The 21,200-nt window shown below is 41.2% G+C and overlaps 1 protein-coding gene across 2 annotated transcripts in view; it reads right to left on the reverse strand.

The window, feature by feature from the left end:
- The window catches only part of tpst1 (tyrosylprotein sulfotransferase 1), a 75,657-nt gene extending 56,801 nt beyond the window's left edge, over window positions 1-18,856 (reverse strand). The window contains exon 1 of one of the 2 annotated variants that reach the window (XM_049575665.1): window positions 18,621-18,856. The gene's annotated coding sequence lies outside the window, so the exon portion shown is untranslated. The remainder of the gene's footprint in view (window positions 1-18,620) is intronic. The other variant, XM_049575664.1, reaches the window with a different exon arrangement.
- Window positions 18,857-21,200: the final 2,344 nt, after the last annotated feature.

Consider the following 21,200-nt stretch of genomic DNA (forward strand, 5'->3'; position numbering starts at 1 on the left):
ATCCACTACACTACTGACACCCCTACATTTGCTTGTTATGTTGGACTGGCTTCGTAGTTTTGGTTGTCTCGCTTGCTCCTATGGCTCTCCCCCCGTCACAGCCATACACACAAAAAGACAGACTCACAAACAAAATAAGTCAAATACACTCCTCTGCCCATCCAGATTACTTTCTCCTGAACAATAGCAGGCAAGGTGTATTTGTCATCTTGGCTTGAGAACCCTACTATTTAGTTGCATTTTTCGACAATGGAGCACAGCTGCCATTTGCAAACATTATTAATATATGAAATGAAGAGCTGCAAGTGTGTTTCCAGCTTATAGTGAATAAATCATCACGTTTAAAGGTGCCGCGTCAACTGTCAACTTTGTGCTAACTGCTAACAACACCCGTCGATCGAGGGTTTTTTCGGACCCAATTGTAAAGTTTTGCACAGTGGCGACCGGATCTTTGCTCTCAAACCACAAAAAAATGTAATGGCACAACAGTCTCCTTCACTACATTATTCTATGCTTTCTTTTGATTTTCACATTGGCTAGTCATCCTGTTTAATTTGTCTTCTGATTAAATTGGAACTGTTGAAACAAGTTGTAGGAAGCCTCTGCAAGTAATTGGTTGCTGGAAGACACTCTGTGCTGCAATAATATGGTTAACCAGCAGTGCCGTGTACTGTAGAGCCGATGCGCTGCTGGTTCTGTACCAAATACCAAATTTTCATAATGAATACCTACCCATAGAAACGAATATTCGGATATCCGAATATTTGGGTACAGCCCTACTTTTGTGACAGCAAAATATTCGTATTTGTTGTTTAAACATTGTAAGACTACACATGGCTACTCAGCTGGTGATGCTACTGCGGTTTAAGAGCTAACCAAAGCAACAAGATCAAAATAAATTTTGCGTTTAAGTAATACAATAGCTCATGTGCTGAATATCACATCATCTGTTAGGAGGAACCTAATTGACATAAGTCCATATATTCTGTACTGTCCTTGAATCAGGTTACAACAGACCAGGGCAGGCCAATGCTTCACTCTGCCATCTGTTTCCCCTCTGACACCACATTGCCAAATTCCTCTCAGTGGGTTACTTGTGCCTAATAAGCCAAGTAGCTGTTGTTGCTTTTAAACAAACATCCTCAACTGTTAACTCGTAGTCATACAAGTGAGGAGCATTTCACAACAAAACACTGCAGCTAATTCCTTGCATTAGCCTCCCTGTGAGAGGGAGCTCATGAAAGACTAAGCTGCAGATAAATGCTTCAAGTGTTACCTCTGCACTGTGACTGAGGAATGTTGAAAATGTGTAAATACTCAAGATAAGTTCTTACAGCACAGCATCTGACAATGTTTATTTCTTTCTTTTCCTGTCGTGGGCTTTGTCTTTTCGTGCAGCCCACCCACGCATTCTCACATCTCTGTGTCTGCTCCTTGATGATTCAGTGTTAAAGGGAGGGGAAAGTCACAAAGCATGCCAGGCTGCCACCACCTTTAGTCTATTAGTGGGAGTACAAGAGGAGCCTGCCGTTTCCCCAAGGCTGCTGCAACTGCCCTTAAAGGGAAAGTCCACCCTCAGATTCACTCCTGCAGTTAGATACAATCAATCTGGGAGGCTGAGTGCAATTCAGTTGAGTCTCACTTGAGATTTAACATCACTGTTTCAAGGAAGATATTACCATAACAACAGCTGCAAAAACCAGTAGAGACAGACAGGCAACCAAAAAATTGAAATAACTGATTAACTACAATCATCTATAATATAATACTGAACAGAATGTGTCAAGTTCTACAGCAAATGAAAGGAAGCAAAGCAGGTGATGAATCAACACTGAGAAAGACAGCTATGACAGGTGGGATACACAGAGGTGGAGGGTGAGAAGGACAACAGATGCATCACTGGTTAGCCAAGTTTAACCAAATTTTATAGCTCTCTTCTTAGATAGGAAATAATTTGTGCTCTATATAAAAATGTGAAAAATACATAAGAGTAGGGTAACAATGGTATGAGATTTTCACGGTACAAAAATAATCTCAGAAAATAACGCGCAAAGGATGATATGACCCTCAAATGAATGATAACGGAAGGGTTATTTATGGTTAAACAATTGTTTTATTACTACTACTTAAACTTGAAACCATTTATTTTGTTAATGGAAGTATGCATAAAAAATCTCCTCTTAAAAAAACAAAAACAAAAATAAAGGGGAGATTCAACATTCAGTTGCATTTTTTTCCCAATATCGTAGATAAGCAATGTACACGATGTTGTAACAGTCAACTTTTATATCATGCTATACCTTGAAAGCAGTATATTGCTGAAACCCTACATACAAGCTGTTGGTGGTTAGCAATGAAGCCTCACAGCAAGAGGGTGCCAGGTTCGAATCCATAAGCTGGCCGGGGCCCTTCTGTGTGGAGTTTGCATGTTCTCTCCATGTAAGTGTGGGTTTTCTGTGTGAATGTGAGCATGAATGATTGTCTGTCTCTATGTGTCAGGCCACCTCTCACCCTGAACAGGATAAGCAGTTCCAAATAATGATAATGAAAACAGTGATAATTTCTAAACAACACAAAAAATAATGTTTGCTGAACCCCCGTCCCGTCAGCTACCTTCACACAGATTCTGATTCCGTGGGAAACACTGAAGGGGATTTTATCCATATCGCCCACGATACAAGTGTTGCATTAATTTGCAACAATATTTTTGTCTTAAATTTTCTGCGTAGCATAATTGATATACCTGTCAAAACATGGGACATAAAAAATTGAAATGGACCAAAAGCATTGAGATGTAGTCTCTTCAGAGTTGAAGCATTATGAATGCCTGACTGATAACAAACTGCGGTTGAGATTCAGAGCAGAGTCGTGTTACATCTTGCACCGGGGCTGAAATGTGTTTGTGTTAAATTAATTGAGGCTCTTCTCTCCTGTTACTGATATTGTATCCTCCTTGCAGGATATTTTTTCCATTGATCTGTTAGGGGAAGCAGAGGAGGCTGAGGCCACTCTCCATGGAGCGACAATGAAACCAAACCACATCAACACTTAATAACGAGGGCGACTCTGCACCTCATGAAGCCCTGCTGTGAGAGGTCTGGGATACTGGTAAGGAAAAGAAAATATCAGGAAATCTGGATCTTGCAAAGTTTCCTCTCACTTCTCAGTCATTTCTGCTCTGACATTTAGTGCTTGGTAAGAATGCCAGCCAGGTTAAAAGGTTTCTTCGATTAAATGTTCCAATGATTAGTCGATGAATGATCACTCCGTCTGGCATAGGCGGGGGAAAATGAGCTGGTGTGAGCAATCTGTCATCTGTCAGCTGAACAGAGTAAGTCTGTTGCTGCTGTCACCTCTCAAGGAAGATTGGAGGGTTTCAAAATAAACCAAATTTGGGGGTTAGCCAGGACGCCTCATCTTTTATAATATAATCAAGCTCATCGAAATGACTCTTCTCACTATATTTAGATCTCTCTCCTTCCTAGTGATGCTTGTTGAAACCATGACATCAGCAGGCTCATGTAAGTATAGCTTTACAATATATGGACATGACCTCAATCATTTTGCTGACCTTGATATTGCCTTTGAGTTACGTGTATGTTTACATAAGAATGTCACCAACATATTAGCCAACATGATGCCAGAGTAAACAGCAGGGTTTTCCCAACCATTGGGCACAGCGATTCTCACTTTTTTTTCTCTCCACCCTTACCTACTTGCACAAATAAAACACTTCAACAATGACACAGTGTTGCTTACTGGTAGCCTGCAGCTGTACTTTTAGAGTGGAAGGGTCACAGTCCTGATAATCGTTAGCTTGCCAATCCCTGGTAACGAGCCAAAAAGTTCATCATTTGTACTTTTATTTTCCAACAACTTCATCCTTCACTCGATGAATCCCCCAGCAAACAGCCCAGCTCCAAGGCCATGCATCCCCGGGAGTCGACTGCAGCACGTGGGCCAGATTATGGAGGTAACCACAGTGTTCCTGGAGCTTCACTAAACTTGGCTATTATTCACAGGAGGCATCACTTTGTTTTGTTTTTTTGGCAAGATTTTTATGAAGTCTCAAACTGAGTATTTTTGGAATACTCCTATTAAGGTACTGTAATTGTATACTGTCCTGTACTTATTAACAGTTGTTAATTACTTTTTTAAAAAGATTTTTAATATTTCAATTTCAGTGTCTGAATATTCCTAATAATTAACAGCTCACTGCTCTTTGAAAGGGTGTACTTGCATTATTTTGTCTTTATAATTATGTCAGGGACATAAAATGGTCTTAAAATGACAATAATATCATTTATTGGAATTATTTCTTATCAAGTGTCCAATATGCATATAAAAAGCTCTAATTAATGGTACTCCAATATTCAAAACAAGCACTTTGACCAAACAGCCACCTCAGCACACAGTGAAGTCATTTCCATTCCAATCTATTTGATGATGCATGATACCAGCCATCTTGGCAGCAGCAGGGAAGTAGAGCTGCTTAACAACAGTGCTGATTTTGGTATGTGATGAAGGAAGAAATAAAGGAAAAGGTGGAAGAAAAACAACTGTGATAAATAAATCACTTGTGTAATGACACACTGTAAATTAGGTGAAATTGGGTAAAGATAGCCCTTTTAAAGATGATATTTTTGGCGCCAGCAGCTCTTTGCAGAAGCATGGTGTGTTTTAATCTGCTTTGAGGCTGGCGGACATGACTGCTCAAGTGTGGCAGTGATAAATGTTCCAGATTGTATCTTATAGTGTAGTCATTTACATAATAAGGAATGTTGTAAAGCTTGTAATGTTTTATCAATTTATCGTTACCTCTATAAAACATTAAAAAAAACCTCTGAAGTTCTTTTTTTTTGACCGACACTTAAAAACCCAAAGACATTTAGTTTATTAAGATTTAAGAAAAGTAGCAAAGCCAAATATATTTGAGAAGCTGGAAACAACAAATGTTTGACTTTTTTTTTTGTTTTGTTTTTTTTTAACTAGTTGAATGACATGGTGACTGTGCATACTTCTGGGGACAATTTGGTCCCCAAATTTTTGCTGTGGAGTTAGCAACCTCGACTTTCACAATACTCTTTGGTACAGGCTGTTGCAAACACGATGCAGTGGCACAGAGGAGGAGAGACTCTGCATTGTAAGGCTCTGAGATAACATTATTTTTCTCTTCTGCTTAGAGGTGGTAAATTTGCAGCTCACAGCAACTTGATACAATTCAGTCTCTGGCTTTTATTTGATATCTAGTGTTGCCGAAAAATAATACTGCACACTTCCAAACCGTCATTAGCGCAGTTAGCTGAACACACTGAACATCCCACTGAGCTAGGGCTGCACAATATATCATTTGAACATCGCCATCGCGATGTGCGCATGTGCGATAGTCACATCACAGGACATGCAATGTTTTCTCATGTTTTTTAGAACATGTAAACTTTTGTTTTGCTTCAGAAAAGCAGCTCTGAAGAACGCTCCTTGCTTCGCTCCGCTCACCTCTCTCTGTCGCTCCCTGACTGAGCACTCAGCAGGCCCTCCCTCTCTCATGCACACGCTGCAGTCACATACTGAAAATGAGCGACATGCAAGAGGGAGAAACAGTAATGGAGGATTTACACCTGGTACACACTGCACGACTTTTCTGCCCTTTCAGAAAGTCACTATGTCACATTACACGATTGTGGAGTCATAAAATCTTGCCATGACTTGGTCAACAGACATGACACACTACACGATGGTACACACCAATTATCCCCAGTCGTCTTTCACGACATGTGTGATGCAGGGTTATTCTTGTCCTATTTTTATTACTTTTACTATTATTTGAGTTACTGTGTCTGTTCCTGTCCTCACCTAAAAAGTGCCAGCAGATGGCAGGAGCAACATTTGAAGTACCATACGCAAACATACAAGTCACTGAATCCTCCACAACAAGTTCCTGCAAGTGTTTCACAATAGAAAATTTAGAAAATGGAGGGATTCTCTCAGCCGAGGTTATAAGGGGCTTTTAATCTGAAACAAATTTTGGAAGTGTTGATTTTGAAATGACGGTGCGATGCATTACCTATATCAAGGCAAGGCAAGGAATGGATAAAAAGTAAAAATATAAAGATACAGAGGGAATGATAAATAACAGCCTTTTTATAATGTAGTCTGTTTCAAATGAAGCTGGTGGCCTCTGCAGTTGTGGTCAGTAAAAGCCCCACCACTATTTTTTAATTTTCTTACTTTAAGTCATCTGGTGAAAATTCTTAATATCGCAATATATATTGCAAAAGAAAAAAAAAAATCGCAATGTCAGTTTTTTTCCAATATCGTGCGGCCCTACACTGAGCCCATTCAAATTTTAAAATTTTATATTACAGCCGGGTACAGCCCTAGAGGCTTCCATATCAATGGTGAGAGATTTTTACAAGGACGACAACTCAACACATAATGAGCTGCATACATCAGCCAGCTATCACTCTTCCTGCATTGACTCATGTTTTTATGGAAAGCACCTCATGGTAGCTTGGAACTCACTCAAACACTTATTGTGTAATGTTTAGCCGGTAAGAGCAGTTTCACAAGAGAATATCAAACTTTTCTTTGCCTGGAGATGGCGCACATCAGAAGCAGCATCTACAGCTTGTTGGGAATAGAATGATTTTATGCATTTTACTATCAGTTGTGTTTCACTATATAAGTTTTAGATGTGTGAACAATGAGAATACTGAGATGATTTCAGCTGATCTGAATGTGTTTGCTTTGCAGAAGTGGAGAAGTACAGGAGAGGAAGAGACATGAAATCTGAGGAGCACATACCGCAATGCTTAGATAATTAGTTTCATATATGGTAAAAATAATAGAAAGTGATGTACAGATAGTAAGGTACAGCACGTGTAGGGAGTTGTGTTGTTCTCTTGTCTTTCAAAACAGGAACCACGCCCCCACTGTCAGCGGGAAGGAGTCAGATTAACACGAGGCAGGGGCGTGGTGTGGTGAAGGAGGAAGTGGAACTGCCAATGAGAAGAGGACAACGCCTTGCGTGCACAATGACACTCTGTTACGCTCAAATATACTGGGTCAGGGAAAGGACAGGAGGTCAGACTTCGTGAACTGACACACCTTTGTTGTTCGTCAGGGACTTGAAGTTGAGACCCAGAGCTCTGTAATTTTATTCCTTTACTGCTTAATAAACTACATTAACTGAGACCGAATATCTTCTCCTATTGCTTCATTAAAGAACATGCAGGACTGAGCTCACACATAGCACATTGGAGAGTAGGATGAGCCCCCAGTCCATCAAGCTGCACCTGCTTTTCCTTTAATTGCCTAAGGGTGGGAATGTTTGGACTGCAGCTGAAAAACCTGCAGGTCTGAAACTTCTGCTGGAGCTCTGCATTATAGCAGCTCATACTGGATTGGCCTGGTTTCTGGTGCTCTGCATCAATGTCACTGTGTCCTTTTGACACAGTGACCACACTTTCCCCTGGAAACAGACTGAGACTTATGTTTTAGGGTGTTTCAATTAGGGCTGCATCTCCTCCACTGTATTTTAGCATTTTTATCATATTTCATATTTCTCTGAGTCATGTCCTGACTAGGATGAGTAGCAACACTGTTCGCCAAACATTTTTTGACAAATAACAATTCTGTGCTCAAAGTTAAAAATAGAAGGTTGTTGCTAAAACAGGAAGATGACATATGACACATCGTTGTAAGAAAGCATCATAGCCTTAGTTATATCTCTCTGTGTAGTTGTGTCCTCCACCTTAGTTTAGTGTCTTGTTTATTTTCATAATGGCATTTGTAGCCTATGTGCAGTGAATGGCTGCAATCAACATGGTCAATTATGCCTCTTATGCACTGTCTCTCAGCCTCAGCACACTGAGGTCCATCTGAAATGCAGTTTCAGGGCGTGTTGACAGTTTGTACCGTCCAACAGCACCAGCCCCTAACAGACGCTGGGAAGCGCACAACTTTCAGTCAAAAAAGTCAAAAAGTCCAATTAGAATAACTGTCTGGGGCAGTGTCAGTGCTGAGCTGAGGTGAGAGCGACCAATGCTGGTGGACGATGCACCTCCAAAATGTCCAATAACTCTGTTTCAAACAGCAGACTTCGGCAACATATGTATCCTTCCTTTGGTGCACCATGGCCGGCGTGCTGTGGTGCGGCTTTCCAGCGCAGCAGCTAGACAGCCCCTCATCACTACACAATCGACAGCCGGAGATGGAAAATAAGGGAGCGAGTAGACAAGAGTCGGCATGTTGTCCTTATTGTTGTCTTATTTGTACTCTGATAAACAGAAAATTCATCAAAGTAAATGCCATATTATGCTATGATTATGGACGTTATGTTCTTACATCAAACACACCCCAACCCTCTGTTGAGAAAGAACAATAACCGTTTAAACGAAGTGCAGTTGCCCTAGTTCAAATGGTGTTTTTTTCACCTGCTAAAACTTAACACATGAGAATACATAAGAAGGAACACTTGTTTCTGATTGTTAAAATACAGACTATCACCAGAAAGTTCCAGTGAAAGTTATCAGTTGCTTCCATCCTAAAACATCTGCACTGACATTAACTTTCAAAAACTCACAACATTCAGTATGTCACCAATCTCCAGGACTTAAGAATAATAATATTAGGACCCTAAATTACAATGATAAGGAGAAACAGAGGTCATCGCCGCAGCCATGCCTGTGCAACTCTAGTCTCCAACTGTCATTCTCTTACTGACAAATGATCCATCCCTTATTAAATTCCCAAACAGATCAGTGATCTGGTACTTTCCTGAACTTCCACACAACTGCAGGATCAATCAGCAGGACTGTGGCCATTACCCTATCCACAACCTCTGCCCCTCAGGCTCTGTCATAAATGGCATGCTATGAAAAAACCCAGTCAACCTCTAGCTAGACTGTATGACAGGGAGAAACACCCATTGTAGTGTGAGTGAAGTCATGATTCAGTATGTACAAACTAATCCAACAGTGTAACTGTCTGCTTCTTAAAGTAATACTTTGCAGATTTTTAACTAGCTTTGTATCATCACAATGTGGGTAGTGTGTGTAAATGAATTATGTAAAACTTCCCTTCATCTTGCCAGCACCCAGATATTCCAATTTTGCATCATCCAGCGGATTTTCGCTTTTCTTAGGCTGTTGCTCGAACTATAGATTGTACTTCAACATTTTTGGATGCCCAGCACCATGGACACAAAGAGAATAAACGGGATATAGAGAGAGGCAGCTCTCTCGTTCTCAAATTTTTAGGTCAAACTCTGATCAAACTATGAGATGCGGAAGTGCTGATGAAATATAAACCAAGATTCTGTTACTATGTTGCCCATCTCTCGCCTACATTTTCTTCATCTACATATTTTGGTGCACTGTTTGGCTGTAATACAATAATTTCTGAACAGGAAGAGTGCGCCGTACTGTTTCTTGTATTGTCTGAGCAGTGCTGATCAAATATAAACCAAGATTCTGTTACTGTGTTGCCTATGTCTCACCTCAAATGTTTTCAGAAACATATTTTAGTGCACTGTGTAACTGTAATACAAGATCATTTGTTACCAGCTGGCCACCAGATCGTTTTCAGGGGGGCAATTTGTGTTACATTACCCACTATTGGGGGCATTTATTGGTCCATTGGGGCGCAGTGCATTCTGCCAGTTGTAGGTTTTCTAACTATTGAGCAAAAGCAATTGCCACAGCCCCTTTCTATGTTTTCTCTGGTCACATAGCACCAATTTTAAAAGTATCTGAGTTCTTGTACCGCACAGACAGTCAAATTTTGTGAAAAGACCACATTTCCTGCACTGAAATACTTGTTTAATGGGCCTACATCGCCTACTGTTCTTTTGCATCCAGGCATTATCTGCAGAGATTACAGAGCAAATAAACTAGGGATAAGGACAAACACAGTTGTCCTCCTCCCCCATTATTTGAACAAACCTTGAGTCAACCTTGGTTCCCCGAGGGATTTCATTTGCTTACGCACCTGTCACACTGTTTATGACCTGCAGGGACCTGGTCTGCGTGTTCAGAATGGATGGTGTGCAATTAAAGCTGAGACGATCTGACATTTCTTTAGACAAGAAAAACCCAGCCCCTTGGCAAAATCCATCTCCTTTAATGTTTGTTTAATCACTGAGCCTATAGCAACGGAAAAACAGTTGTCTGACTTGAGTTGTATTATATTCAGTCAGCCTAAATGTTTGAACCAAATTAATGAGGTGTTTGTTATGCCTGTGTCCGTTTTTCCACATAAAATATTACACTCACATGAAATCACAAGCAAAGGATAAGGAAGGGATAATGACCCAAGGGTTGAATAACACAGGGAGTGGTTGCTTTATTGTGATTCTTTAACAATGTTAGATTACCTTGTTAAAGGATATTAAATAAAACTGCCCTGCTCTGACTTGTGACAAGGAAACTGCTTTTTGCATAGCAAGATGTTATCATGACTTATACTAAACTGATATCATGTCACTGTCAGTTCCAACGAAAACGAAGGAACAGCAGGCAGCAGGTTTCTCAGCTTAAATGAAAGGTCAACATTTGCAAAAATAATTAGCTGCATAGTTTCAGGTTCTGCCGATGACAAGAGCTTCTCAGTTGTGCAAGGCTGATAATGCACAACCATCTCATGGGCAACTATCTCAGGGGAGCAGCAGAACCAGGCTGCTGACATTAGTCTTTCAAAACAAACACACAAACTTTACCAAATTAAGTTAATTAACATTCTGACATTTACAAAGACAAAGACTCATGGGAGCTTTAAGTGGCACTGCATTTGGTACAATATACATATATCTGTAGCCACCATTAAAAATAAGTTACTCAACTTTTGTTAGCAGTCCTCAATACCCATTTAACTTGGGACAAACCAGAAGAACAGCTGAAACCTACAAAGACTGGGCAACAGGGGTGGAAAAGATCAGTTCTGAAGCCCATTTTACATTGCCTCTTCAAGGCAGAAATTTCACATTGTTATGCCACCTCACCGTTGCCTAAATGTAGATATTAATTTTTGTCCATACCACCCAGCCCTAATCCAGTAAACTGAAGCATTTCTGATTTTTTTGTCCTTTTTGATCCTACAAGATTGTAGATGTGTAATACAGTGTATCACCACGCTGCCTTCTGCAGAACCATCCTGCTTTCTCTATCATCAACTGGGTAAACTGACTCACTCCCCCTCCCCAGAAACGACTCACTGTCAATAAACTCACAGTGTCAGCCCTTGTCTCACCAGAGCACACATGCAGTTCACACAGGAAGTAGTCACATTTCAAACCACAGCAGTCCTGCCCACATGCATCGAAATAAGTTTGTTTCAATAGCCCCTGTTGAAGCAATGCAACGCTCACATAAATCAACCTCTCCTCCACGGTGCAGCTGAGAACCAGCAGATGTATTCACTGTCACAGTGCAGGGGGTATAAAAAGTAATTGACACAACACTAATCACTTAAGTGACTGGCTGAGAAACACAGTGGAGTAAATCTGCCAATGACTAGACAGTGCATGAGTGTGTGATAGGGGGAGGGATGCCTGTGTACTGAGTGGGCAGCCTTTTTTCAACTAGTATGAATACAATTTGTAAGGCAGTGAGACGCAATCTGGGCTGCCAGGGTTGTCAGTGTGGGAGTGTTGCTCTGGAGACTGTTTTGATTCTGCTTCTTACAGGACTCAACTAGGCTAATGGTTTGCATGTTTTCACCCTACAGTGTTTACCATAAATCCTACATTATTCACTACTGATTACTTAAAATCATACTGGAATGTGTTTTCCAGTTGTCCAGAGAAGCAGTGAACTTGCTCATTTTACTGTGCTATCACTTATCAACGTTCTGGGACATGAAACTTGCTTATGACAGGTAATCCATCACCACAACCTTTTGTTTTTGCTCCTGTCAAAGATGATATCGTTGACATGGTAATGCAGTAGTAGCCTAACGCCCGATTTCCACTGGATGCGTGTCCGTTGCGGAACGGCAGCGCTGGTTATCCGCTGCGTGCTCCGCCGTCCATCAATACCCACCGGCTGTGTTTGCTGTGCGGAGCAGTGCAGCTCCGCCGGAAGACATCTCGGTGCACTGCCATGATGAATATCTCCTCGTCCATGGTGTCAACGGGGTGAAATGACGTCTGAAAACCTCTGACCTGTTGACTTCAGGCCTGCCTCTGCCCATTATATCGTTTTCAAGGTGTAGTGCAGGGAAATATGATCCGCCGTGAACACTGTGTATTTTATTTTGAAAATTAACCGGATGTTTTATTGTGTTTTTGTGCACGACTTCCAGTCCCGCACGATCTGCTCTGTGCTGAATTGCCGTGTTGTGCTCCGGCGTCCGGCAAAAATAGAAGTCCTGCGTATCTGTTGCTGAGGGCTCCGGAGTGCCGGAGCTGAGACTTAGCCGGAACGCAGCACAGCCGCAGCCGGTGGAAACACACACATTGACTAGAATTGAATCCTATCGGCTCCGCTGCCGTGCCGGAGCGCAGACGCAACCAACACGCATCTGGTGGAAATTGGCCTTAAGTGAAGACTGAACCGAGCAAGTTTCGAGTCTCTGGAAGTTCATTTTCATGCTACACTGAAATGAATGCAAACCAGTGGCTGCATGGAAGTCAGGTATACCTCCAATGGGGGAAATGATAATCAACACATCATTTTTTTTCATTAAACATATTTGCAATGCAGCTACTCACAGGAAATGTAAACCAGTCATTGGTTTGAACTCAATAAAGCTACACAGATAAAGAAACTGTAACATTCCGATCTGTGAATAAAGTTCTGTGCGATAGCTCGTTCAATAAGCTTGTTTGAAGTTTGCTACACAACATTTGGAGAAGGATGGAAATCAGAATGTAGTGTGTTTAGAACAGATATCAGATTTCTCAGTTACATTTCTACGCACCATGTTTGGAGGAGTAATGGCTCTGCAGGTCAAGATTAAGATTCACCAAAGACTGTCTGAGTGAGAGAATGGGCAAAATCCCACCTGAACACTGAAGTTTCTTTGTACAGGAAGCATATTGAAGCTGTCATTGAAGACAAAACCGTCTTCACCAGCAGGGCTTGACGCTAACTTTTTTCCCAAGGAGCACATGTGCTCCTAAGTTGAAAAAGTAAGGAGCGCACAAAGAACTTTAGGGGCACAATGTAAATTGATCAAATAATGTGTTTTCCGTAATAAACGTGATGCAAATAGACATTTACAAGCAAAATTATTTGATGAATTTGTATACAAAATGTACAGAAAGGTAAAATAATCAAGTTTTGAAAAATATTGCAATTTAATTTTGTCTTTAATGTTATTATCTTATATATATTATCTTTGCAATATGATTATCTTATATAATGTTATTACTATCCTAAAACATTCTCGGGGTCCTCTGAAACTCTGCAGGACTTATTTCCACCCTGCCCAGCAGCGGTACCGTGGCAAACGGTCCCTAACTGCAGGGAGGATGGAGCCTCTTTTCCCGGTCCCTCTTCTCCGCCACACTTTGACTTATTCCCACCCAGCCGACAGCCTGGCCGTGGAGAAAGGTCCCTAACTGCATCAGTAAGTGATTAACATAGGGGGGATCAAAATAAAATAAATAAATAAGATAAAAATCAACCAGCCACCCTCCTCCCCTCACAGTCCCTTCATGAGTAAAGAACAGTCCCTAAAGTGCGGTGAGGTTTGTAGACCGTTACCTGCCACAAGAGAGAAATGTTAACGGCTCGTTTCTCCTCTGACACGCTACATACCTGTGTGCCGCCACGGCTCAGTTGTCCAGGTACTACTGGGCAGTCATGACACCAACGAAAGAGGAAATTACTGGACCTTCTCTGTCGCGGTAAGCCGTTATCTTGCGCACTATGATCCTCCGCCGTATTCCTGTCTGTGACCCCCGTTCAACCCACAACCGCCATGATAATAAGGGCGGCCCAGCGCCCACTCCACTAACTTGACATGGAAATGAGCAGTAGTCTAGAAAACTGGCGAGTTTTTTTTGTTGTTGTTGTTTGTTTGTTTTGTTTTGTTTTGGAGGGCACTTGTGCGCCCTCACATAGATTGCGCCCTGGGTGGTTGCCCACATTGCCCATAGCAAAAACCGCCCCTGCCTCCGCCACACTTTGACGTATTTCCACCCTGCCAACAGTGGGACTTATATTCATTGTGCCGACAGTGGCTTGGAAAACCGCCCATAACCGTGTCACACGGGGAAGAGGGAAGGGGGAAGGTGGCTGGAGTTCCTCCAACATTTGTGGTTAGATTATCATATTTTTTTACTGATAAAAATATAGGCTGCTTCAGCTGATTTTTTTATGCGCACATGTGCCCCTAAATATTTTTTACAGTTCGCACACACCTATTTTTAGTCGCAAATGCGAGTGAAACGCTTGCACTGTCAAGCCATTACCAGAATACATTTCGGTTAGTGTGTTCAATAGTTTTTTTTCCCTGTGTCATTCCACTTTATTCCACATTTCTTTATGGATTGGAATGTTACAATGACAATCCACATAATTTTAATAAAGTTAATAATTTTAATTAAGTTAATATCAATGGCTAGACTAAATTTCATGTGAATAGCTGCATTGGAAATATTCTTAATGCAAAAAAATGGCATGTTGACATTGTTATTTCCCTCTCTGTATACTGATGCAAATATTTTGAAGTTTTAAAAAAATCCTGTACCAAGCGGCTACATATAGTAAATTTTAAAATAAATATAATGTTCCACTACAATTGTGATGCAGATCCTTTAGTTTATTTTTTGTTTGTTATTTTTAAGCAATTGTTGATACTTAGTGGCCAACATAATACAACAATATCAATCTCTTTTAGTAAGTAAGCCAATATTGGCTAAGTATTAGAAAAGTAATATCACCTAGCCTGCTCTACTATGTTTGCAGCAATCAAAACCCCTCCTCCCAGTTGCATTGCTCTTTCATAATAATTTGGTTATTACTGTTATTTTAGTTATTACTGTAAAATTTCAAAAGTGAATGGCAGCTATTTTTGCTGGGCTGCAATTAATGATCATTTCATACAGATTAATCTGTCAAGTTCAATTATGATGTCTACAAATGTCAAATTTTGTCCAACCAACGGTCCATCACTTCAAACTCTGACATTTAAAACAACATAAAACAGAGAAAAGCTGCAAATCATCATTTGGAAGACCTGGAATCAGAGTTTGGTATTTTTGCTTTGAAAATGGCATTAATTAGTTGATTATCAAAATATTTGATACTGTTCTGTCAATCAGCTGATCAGCTCATTGTATAATCAACATCTCTGAGTGTTAGAGACCAGATTGACACTTGGACATGTCGTCATTTGAGGTTTCTGCAATGTGTTTCATCATGTTGCGATTATTTCCCTTCACAGGAAACTAGCTTGCTGAACATTAGTGATGCAACCAAAAAGCCATAAACCGATTAGCACAACAACAGGAATTTAAATTATTACGATAATGATTATCTATTATTTTTTAACTGATGAAAGCAGTTGCAGGTTGCTGGCTCACAGACAGCATGTTGCTTTTCTGTTTATTATCAGTTGGTCATTTGGATGAAAAAGAGCTAGTCTGCATCGAAAACTTTGAGCTTTGCCTGCGTGCAGTTACACTACATCTAACAAGACACACATAGGCCCACTCATTTCTCAGAGATACAGCAGCTCACCAGAAAAACCTGACCAATGTGGAGGTGGTAACCAAACTTGTTGGCTCAGAGCTCAATTGTTCCTTGACACTTCTCATTATCACTCATGTTTTCTTGTTTCCCATCAATTTGTACAATGTTACTTCCCTTGTGCTCGGTAGCTTTAACTCAAATAAAATTGGCAAAAGCAGTAAAGAACAAAAAAAATATTGTGATATAAGCTGGAAACCAGGGATACTAAACTTGATTTGCCTCAGGGCAATTTTTGCAAAATGACGTAAGTTTAAGGGCCAGTCAGCAGCACCCCTACGTGTAAGCATCTGTAAGGGGATCCGAGGATCCTCCTCTGGTACTTTTTATTTTTATAAACAGGCTCTATTTCGATGCTTTTTTATGCACTCCGGCACTTTAAGCTGCTTTCACACCGCTTTGCAATAACTCGCAGCCTACAGTAATTTTCATGAGGGGAAAGCGGCAGAGAGAAAGCAGAGGCACCAACATGGCAGTATGAAGCAGTTGATGCCCACCTGCAGTTGTACAACACAACACTTAACACAGCAACTTATAAGGACAACTACGAGAAAAACTGGGCCTGCGATAACACTTCAACCAAATTTCAGATGACTGGTAAATTGTTCAAATATGTAGAAATCTTTGGTAATTTCAGTAATTTCCATTGTTTCGCTACAGTATGCTGATGTTTACATGGTGCCAAGCTAGCTTGCACCTCTAACAGTGATGTTCTCGAAGCAGCTGCCCATCATCACAGCTTGACCAATGAGGCATAGAAAAGTTTTGATCTGTAAAACAGACTTGATGGGAGAAACCTATGCTTACAAACATTTTGGAGACAGGAAATTGGTGATGCAGATGGTGAGGTCGAAGCCTGATTGTAGAATATTTTTTGGTGCACACCATTTTTGGCTTTTGTCTGTGTGTACATTTTTTGTACGGATCCTAATGAGACCCCTGGACTGTAGCAGCAGCAGCTGCTTTTATGAATACTTAGCTTTTATGAGGAAGGCTCTTACGGGTAGGTTGTTGTCAAGGTGGTTGCCATGCAACTTAATATGTATTAGAAGTACAAAAAAAATTTAAAAATTCTCAGTGTGAGGCTAAGTATCACTGCTGTAAACTTTGTAGATGCGGACAATGACATAAGCACAGATGAAGACTTTGTCCTCTCTCACAATCAGTCAACAAACTGTCATCAATCAATCAAGTGTTTCACAGTAAAAACAAGCTGTGCAGATCTACTGACGTCTGTGCCCATCAGCACTACCATTCTGGGAAGTTTGATGAATGGGGGGGCCCCATGTCAGTAAGTTTTTGAGCAGTAAGCGCTGTTTTGAGCAACTTCATAAATATGAGCCCCGTTCTGCAGTTGAAACCCTGGCTGGGCTCAGCGGTCAAACAGCTGCTGGCCTGAATGTAATAATTGTGATGCAGCAGTGGGTGTCCTTTTCAGACAAGGAAATGAGAGTATAAGAGAGTTTGAGTCCAACTGATCCAGCTCTGCAGCTGTGGAAGCCGACCCACTGAGAGCGGCCAGCACTGAGATATACACTGAATTCAACTGAACTTGAGTCTTTTTCCCCCCAGACCACCTGCACACAGCAGATGTGCTCCTGGCTACCAAGACACTGGTAGTCTATGCCCCTCACTGGCCACTAGGAACTGTTCACTCAACTTAATGCTACAAAGTAATTTTTTTAGAGACATTCATCTTTGTAGGCTTGCAGGCTACAATTGTATCTTTCATTTTTTAAATCCACTTAACTTTTTTCTGAGAGATGAGCCACATATTTCCTATATTTTCTTGCTAGTCTTGACATCTTCTATAGCAATGGAGATGAATATGAACCTATCAGTGGTGATAATCATTTCACTAAGCAGCCTGGGAAACTGTGGTAGGTTAACACACTACTGTCTGAGGAAAGATGGAAACACTAAATGTGATTTTTTTAATTTTGCACAAAATTGAGACCCCTTCTCTCTGGTTCAACAACAGGATAAAGTGTAACTTGTTAGGCCTCTGTCAGGACCTAGGAAAGAAAATAATCCAGTATGTGTGGACCTCAAATTAAGATATTGTGCAGGCTACTTTGCATGAGCTTGACCAATGTGATTAACTGAGGCCGGGTCATTTTTTCCAGCCCTTGCTGCACCCACAGGCCCAAACACGTACATATGTAAGCCCAACACATTCCATTATCCATTGTTAGAAGTAACCTCAAACCAAACTCTATTAAAATACTGCATTAAAAGATGACTTGTTCATCAGCAAAGCAGCACAGTTCAAACAAAGTCAATGTAAGGTTCCGTATATGAGATGGTCTTCTGATTAAATCGGCATACGGATATAAACCACCAAGACTGCAAATGTACATAAAATCTAAACTTAAGATTTGGTTAAAAGTCAGCTCAGCTGTGTCTCTTTAGGACAGAAAGGGGTAGTAAGAATAGCACCGAGGACATGTTTTAAGTTGAATTTTATTGAAACGGGTACTGCCTGGTGGCCCAGCCGTATGGAGTTGCCTCTTTTAACATTTGTAAAATGTCTTCACTGATCCTCAAGGTGTGTAACCTAACTACGTTTGTCGATAAACAACGCAGATTTGTTCAGCGCAACGGTACCCTGAGGGCGGCATGTAACGGTGCTATCTGTCAACATACATCCCTGCTACATGTATTTACTTGACATGATCTTAAATTACGATTATATCAACCGGGGTCTTCTTTCCAGTCTTGAAAGGAAACATGCCAAACACTAGCAATTATGTAACCCGTGTTTAAGAGAAAAGGTAGCTGTGATAAAGCTAAGAAAACGTCGTATTACGTTTACTCAAACCCGCCAGCCAAAAATGTGCGTTTTATTGTCGCAGCTCCTGGGCGAAAGGGAAGGAGAGGAGAGGAGAGGGACATTGCAACAACACAACAGCGCCAAAAACCTACCTAATGCTGCGGATACGGCGCAGGAGACTCGGGTCTGTCGGCCAGACAACCTCCGCGGAATCCAGTGCCAATGTCCGGACAGTCCTGCCGTCCTCTCGAGTCACTTTCGGGGCATTTTCTGTGTACGCAGACCGTGTCAGTCGCACGGTGGTGAGGCTTGTTGCGCTGGTAGACTGAAGGTGATACCATCCAGACTGCTACAACTGGGCTGCTCAACTGGTGTTGAAAGACGAGCTGTGATTAGTCTATAATTCAGAGAGGTTGTGTGTCAGAGCTGCTGATTGGTCACACGGTGTAGGCGGAACTACAGGAGATTTAAAAGCACAGTAGCCTACATTTATGATGGATCTCAGGTTCAGCGAGAAGGCAATGATCAATTAAACGTAATTATATCTATTATATAGATATATATCACAGTATTTCGAAATTTTCAACAAAATACACTATTTATGCCACTTCACACTTCTACTCCAGTACATTTTAGGGCCAAATACTGTACTTTTTTCTCCACTACATTTATGTGACAGCTATGATTACTACATAGGCTACTTTGCAGATGTATGTTATTAATGCAAAATATACATCAACTAATGAATCATGATATAATATTAGGAATGGTACCCAGCAGTATATAAAGTAACTAAAATGAGCTCAACTTTTTCCAGCTACAACATTAAAGTAATGACCACATTCATGCAACAATAAGTATAATCCAGTTATATTATTATGAAACTGGCCATTTAGCAAAGAGAGTACTTTTACTTTAGGTACTTCAAGTATATTTTGATGATGCGAATACTTATGTAGCCTACTTGTACTTAGGTAAAGTTTTTAAGGATTTTGCAGGACTTTTACTTGTGACTGAGTATTTATATATGGTGGTATTGCTCCTTTTACTTAAGTACACAACCCTGCTGATTAATCGTTTGGGATTTTTTTTTTTTTTTTTTTGATGAAATTTGTGTTGGGTCTCATGAGTACAAGCATAATTTTGAACACCAAGAGCCTCACTCTTGCTACATATATCATAGTCAGTCATGTGATGACTTTGAGTTTTGTATGTCTGTGGTTAGCCTCAGGTGTTGTTCCCCACCTAAATACCATAGCCATATAACGCCTGTGAACATGATGAACTTGAAGCCATGCAGGTGTCAATGCCATAAACTGGTGTCATTAAACAGAACAAAGAATATTCCTACAACAACAGTCCTTCTTAAAAACACACGTATGTTTGTAAATAGACAGTTTCAACAGAAGCACATGAGAGACCATTAGCTTTATACATAAAACAGTCAAAATCATGGTTGCATTAACATGATACAGGGCCCTGCCATGCCACTATGGCTTCTTTGCCCAGTATTGGCTTAGTGGCAGGTCACCAGATACCCATTAATATTTCTACTATTTCCCAGATGTATACAGGAGGCAACCTCCTGGGCTGAAAAATGAAGCCAACACAGATGTACCAAAAACAGTAGTTCTTTCAATTGCCACTAGAGGCTGGCTCCAAAAGCGAATCAGTCCCCATAGGCCCCCATGTTAAAGCTATAGCGCGTAACTTCTACAGGTCCGTAAATGTCCGTTTCACCCAAGCCACTACTAGAGGAGATGACACAATGCTGATTAAGCCGATCGGCCCCTGTAACAACTCACGGTATTTTTCAATATATATCATTTTTAGTATGCATGTTGACCGGCGACATTCCCGCGCTGGCGCACAGGAAATGCTTCCTCACAACAAGAAGGGAGGGGGAGGAAGAGCGGAGAGTGTCATAGCAAGAGGTAGAGTGCAGGTAGAAAGAGAAAGCAACATGGAGGTGAAGCGGCTGAGACACGGTTCAGAAGTGGATCCTACCACAAAGATAAAGCCTGGACGTTCGGCTGAAGGTCTATTAGCAAAGAAGGAAAGTGAGCGACGGAGAGGGTAAACAAGGATTTGTATTGGTGTCACTTTTCCTCGGTGGAGAGCCCTGAAGGAAGAAACTGAGCTGAGGGCAGACACGGATGTTGCCTTGCTGCTGTTGGATAAGTAAGTGACTTGGTTTATAATTATATTATGAGTAGTATGAGTTGCTGTTACATGTACTGGACCTACTACTTTATTATTTTCTTGGAAATGGTGCTATGAACATAATGTAATGTTAGATGTAATGTTAGCAGCCTGGTGTTTGCCACTTTGTGTAGCATTGTGTACACGGTGTGAAGTGAGTGTTATTCTGTGTACACGGTGTGTGGCGAGTGTTACTCTGTGTACGGTGTGTGGCAACTGGCGAGTGTTACTCTGTGTACACGGTGTGTGGTGACCGTTACTCTGTGTACACAGTGTGTGGTGACTGGCGAGTGTTACTCTGTGTACACGGTGTGTGGCGAGTGTTACTCTGTGTACGGTGTGTGGCGACTGGCGAGGGTTACTCTGTGTACACGGTGTGTGGCGAGTGTTACTCTGTGTACGGTGTGTGGCGACTGGCGAGTGTTACTCTGTGTACACGGTGTGTGGCGAGTGTTACTCTGTGTACGGTGTGTGGCGACTGGCGAGTGTTACTCTGTGTACACGGTGTGTGGCGAGTGTTACTCTGTGTA

The sequence above is a fragment of the Epinephelus fuscoguttatus genome, linkage group LG5, assembly GCF_011397635.1.
Source record: "Epinephelus fuscoguttatus linkage group LG5, E.fuscoguttatus.final_Chr_v1".
Taxonomy (NCBI): domain Eukaryota; kingdom Metazoa; phylum Chordata; class Actinopteri; order Perciformes; family Serranidae; genus Epinephelus; species Epinephelus fuscoguttatus.